This window comes from Triturus cristatus, unplaced genomic scaffold (genome assembly GCF_964204655.1).
Source record: "Triturus cristatus unplaced genomic scaffold, aTriCri1.1 SCAFFOLD_1008, whole genome shotgun sequence".
Lineage (NCBI taxonomy): Eukaryota > Metazoa > Chordata > Amphibia > Caudata > Salamandridae > Triturus > Triturus cristatus.
Genome location: NW_028188494.1, coordinates 40,001 through 45,000, shown reverse-complemented (window position 1 = coordinate 45,000; position 5,000 = coordinate 40,001).

Here is a 5,000-nt window from a genome sequence, read left to right as displayed (position 1 = left end):
AGCGAGGGCAGGCTCCCCGGCCACGACGGAACCCCGTCCCGGGCCTTTGGCAGTGCCGCAGGCCGGGGGACAGGGCCCGGGGACGGAGACCCCGACCCGGGGCCCGGCCGGGCCCCTGGAACCAGCCGGGGCTCCCGGGACCGCAGGCGATGGGGAAGCCTCCCCGGGCCCTCCGGACCGCGCCCCGGGCACCCTGCCACGCGGAAGGACCCAGGACGGGGAGGCCGCCCTCCCCGGGGCCCCCAGGGGCCCGGCCGGAGCACCTGAACCCAGGCGAGCGAGGGGAGGCTCCCCGGCCACGACGGAACCCCGTCCCGGGCCTTTGGCAGTGCCGCAGGCCGGGGGACAGGGCCCGGGGACGGAGACCCCGACCCGGGGCCCGGCCGGGCCCCTGGAACCAGCCGGGGCTCCCGGGACCGCAGGCGATGGGGAAGCCTCCCCGGGCCCTCCGGACCGCGCCCCGGGCACCCTGCCACGCGGAAGGACCCAGGACGGAGCCCGGGGCGGGGAGGCCGCCCTCCCCGGGGCCCCCAGGGGCCCGGCCGGGGCTCCGGAACCCAGACGAGCGAGGGGAGGCTCCCCGGCCACAACGGAACCCCGTCCCGGGCCTTTGGCAGTGCCGCAGGCTGGGGGACGGGGCCCGGGGCCGGAGACCCCGACCCGGGGCCCGGCCGGGCCCCTGGACCCAGCCGGGGCTCCGGGGACCGCAGGCGCAGGGGAAGCCTCCCCGGGCCCTCTGGACCCCTCCCCGGGCACCCTGCCACGCGGCAGGACCCGGGACGGAGCCCGGGGTGGGGAGGCCGCCCTCCCCGGGGCCCCCAGGGGCCCGGCCGGAGCTCCGGGACCCAGACGAGCGAGGGGAGGCTCCCCGGCCCCAACGGAACCCCGTCCCGGGCCTTTGGCAGTGCCGCAGGCCGGGGGACTGGGCCCGGGGCCAAAGGCCTCAACCCGGGGCCCGGCCGGGCCCCTGGAACCAGCCGGGGCTCCGGGGACCGCAGGCGCAGGGGAAGCCTCCCGGGGCCCTCCGGACCCCTCCCCGGGCACCCTGCCACGCGGCAGGACCCGGGACGGAGACCGGGGTGGGGAGCCTGCCCTCCCCGGGGCCCCCAGGGGCCCGGCCGGAGCTCCTGAACCCAATGCAGCCACGGGAGGCACCCCGGCCGCAACGGAACCCCGTCCCGGGCCTTTGGCAGTGCCGCAGGCCGGGGGACGGCGCCCGGGGCCGGAGACCCCGACCCGGGGCCCGGCCGGGCCCCTGGACCCAGCCGGGGCTCCGAGGACCGCAGGTGCAGGGGAAGCCTCCCCGGGCCCTCCGGACCCTTCCCCGGGCACCCTGCCACGCGGCAGGACCCGGGACGGAGACCGGGGCGGGGAGGCCGCCCTCCCCGGGGCCCGGCCGGAGCTCCTGAACCCAATCCAGCCACGGGAGGCACCCCGGCCACAACGGAACCCCGTCCCGGGCCTTTGGCGGTGCCGCAGGCCGGGGGACGGCACCCGGGGCCGGAGACCCCGACCCGGGGCCCGGCCGGGCCCCTGGACCCATCCGGGGCTCCCGGGCGCGCAGGGGAAGGCCCTCCGGCCACCCTGCCACACGGCAGGACCCAGTTGCCGGCTGAGGACCGAGAGGGGTCCCAGAGTACCCTGTCCCTAGTAATCCGGAGGAAGGCTACCCCCCGTTCTTGAAACCCGCACGCTCCGAGTGACGGAGGGGACCCTAGGGGCGAACGCACCCGGCCTCCTGGAGCCCCGGCTGGGATCTGAGAGGCAAATGGACCCTCATCGGGACTTCCAGGCCTGGCCCTGCCATCTGGTCGCCCCATTGGAAAGCATTGCGCGCGACCAGATGGCCGAGGGGAAAGGAGCCACCAGGTGGCCGGCAACTGAAAGGACTCCCGCCTGCCCACCCACCAGGGGCTCGGGGTGGGGACTCTGCTTCCCGGCTGGGCCTCAGGCACGGGGAGGACCACCGGAGCTCTCGGGGCCTGGGCGTACCCGGGGGAGGACTGCCCGGGACCCGTGGAGCCCGTCCCTGGGCACTTTGCCATGCCGCGGCCCGGAGGAGGGAAGCCCCGGGGACCTGGGAGGATGTTGCCCGGGCGTAGCCCATCTGGTCCCCGGCAATGAACCGCACAACCCCAGCATGGGTGTTTCGGCATACCCTGCCCCTACTAATCCGGAGGAAGGATACCCTCCTTTCTTGTAACCCGCGCGCTGCGAGTGACGGAGGGGACCCTAGGCGCGGACGCGCCCGGCCTCCTGGAGCCCTGGCTGGGATCCGGGAGGCGAATGGACCCTCATCGGGACTTCCAGGCCGGCCCGGCCATCTGGTCGCCCCATTGGAAAGCATTGCGCGCGACCAGATGGCCGAGGGGAAAGGAGCGACCGGATGGCCGGCAACTGAAAGGGCTCCCGTCTGCCCGAGCCATAGCGGTAGGGCTCCCGCCTGCCCACCCTCACACCAAGGGCTCGGGGGGGGACTCTGCTTCCCGGGTTGGCCTCGGGCACGGGGAGGTCCACCGGAGCTCTCGGGGCCTGGGCGCCCGGGGGAGGACTGCCCGGGACCCGTGGAGCCCGTCCCTGGGCACTTTGCCATGCCGCGGCCCGGAGGAGGGAAGCCCCCGGAGGCCTTGGAGGATGTTGCCCGGGCGTCGCCCATCTGGTCCCCGGCAATGAACCGCACAGCCCCAGCATGGGTGTTCCGGCATACCCTGCCCCTAATAATCCGGAGGAAGGATACCCCCCTTTCTTGTAACCCGCACGCTGCAAGTGACGGAGGGGACCCTAGGCGCGGACGCGCCCGGCCTCCCGGAGCCCTGGCTGGGATCCGGGAGGCGAATGGACCCTCATCGGGACTTCCAGGCCGGCCCGGCCATCTGGTCGCCCCATTGGAAAGCATTGCGCGCGACCAGATGGCCGAGGGGAAAGGCGCGACCAGGTGGCCGGCAACTGAAAGGGCTCCCGTCTGCCCGAGCCATAGCGGTAGGGTTCCCGCCTGCCCACGCAGGGCTCCGTGGCTGCAGGGCTCTGGGCCTGCAGGGCTCCGGGGCTGCAGGGCTCCGGGGCTGCAGGGCTCCGGGGCTGCAGGGCTCTGGGCCTGCAGGGCTCTGGGCCTGCAGGGCTCCGGGGCTGCAGGGCTCCGGGGCTGCAGGGCTCTGGGGCTGCAGGGCTCCGGGGCTGCAGGGCTCCGGGGCTGCAGGGCTCCGGGGCTGCAGGGCTCTGGGCCTGCAGGGCTCCGGGGCTGCAGGGCTCCGGGCCTGCAGGGCTCCGGGGCTGCAGGGCCTTGGGCCTGCTAGGGTTCCGGGCCTGCAGGGCTCCAGGGCTCCGTGCTGAAGGGCTCCAGGGTCTGCAGGGCTTTGGGGCTGCAGGCCTCGGGGGACGCCCGGGAGACCCATGGAGCCCGTCCTGGGCACTTTGCCTCGCCGCGGGCTGGAGGAGGAAGCACCCGACGCCCCGGGGAAGTGTCGTCCGGGCTTGGCCCATCTGGTCCCCGCCTGAGAACCGCAATCCCCAGGAGGGGTGTCCCGGCATACCCTGCCCCTACTAATCCGGAGGAAGGCTACCCACCTTTCTTGTAACCCTCGCGCTCCGAGTGACGGAGGGGACCCTAGGCGCGGACGCGCCCGGCCTCCTGGAGCCCTGGCTGGGATCCGCGAGGCGAATGGACCCTCATCGGGACTTCCAGGCCGGCCCGGCCATCTGGTCGCCCCATTGGAAAGCATTGCGCGCGACCAGATGGCCGAGGGAAAGGTGCGACCAGATGGCCGGGACCGGAAGGACTCCCAGCTGCCCACACCGAGCCATAGCGGTAGGGCTCCCGACTGCCCTTGCAGGGCTCCGGGGCTCTGCACCAGGGTCCCTTGTCCCGGGCAGATGGACACTTGGCAGGCCGCAGGACGTGGGATCCCAGGCCCTGACCAAAAATCAGGAGGCCCGGGGCCGGTCCCTGCTTCTCAACACAGCCAGGCTGGGGAGGTCGGGGAGCCTGCCCAAGCACGAGGGACCCGTCCCGGGCACACAGTCCATGAGGTTGTGCGCTCGTTTTCCACAATTTTCTTCAGAATAGTGCGTAGTTGCGCTAGGCAAAGTCCGCCCAGCCCTACTCAGGATGTGCTCTCGTTTTCCACAAATTTTTTTAAAATTCTGCTACGCAAAGTCCGCCCAGCCCTAAGCAAACTCCTACTACGCAGTGGAAAGGACTTAGCCAGCCACCCACCCACCTGGCCCGGTCCCTGCTTCTGATCCCAGCCAGGTCTGGGGAGACTCCCTTCGCCCAATGGACCACGTCACGGGCACCCGGACCCTTACCAGGCCGCAGGACGGGTTCTCACAAACCACACGGTTGTATAGGGGTGGGCAGAAAACTACGCTCCGTCAGCGTAGCAGATAAAGCCAGCCACTCCTGCACACCGGCCCGGTCCCTGCTTCTGATAGCAGCCAGGCCGGAGAGAGCCTCCCTGGGCCCCGGTGGACCCCTGTCTCCAGCACCTAGACCCTCGGCTGTCTTGCAGGACGGGGGTGGCTCACGCACCCCGGGGCCCGCCGGACGGTGCAAGAGCCCCGGGCCCGGTCCCAGCTTCAGAACCCTAGCCAGGCCGGGGAGAAACTCCCTGGGCCCCGGTGGACACCCTTCCCCAGCGCATGGACCCTCGGCTGGCTTGCAGGACGGGGGGCTCCCGCTCCCTGGGACACTGGGACGGAGCACAAGCCCCGGACCCGGGCCCAGCTTCCGAACCCCAGCCAGGCCAGGGAGAGCCTCCCCGGGCCCTGGTGGACACCCTGTCCCCAGCGCCCGGACCCTCGGCTGGCTTGCGGGACAGGGGGCTCCCGCACCCCGGGAACGGAGCTCCAGCACCGGGCCCGGGACCAGCTTCCGGACCCCCAGCCAGGCCGGGGAGAGCCTCCCCGGGCCCCGGTGCACACCCGTCCCCAGCGCCCGGACCCTCGGCTGGCTTGCGGGACAGGGGGCTCCCGTACCCCAGGATGGAGCTCCAGCACCGGGC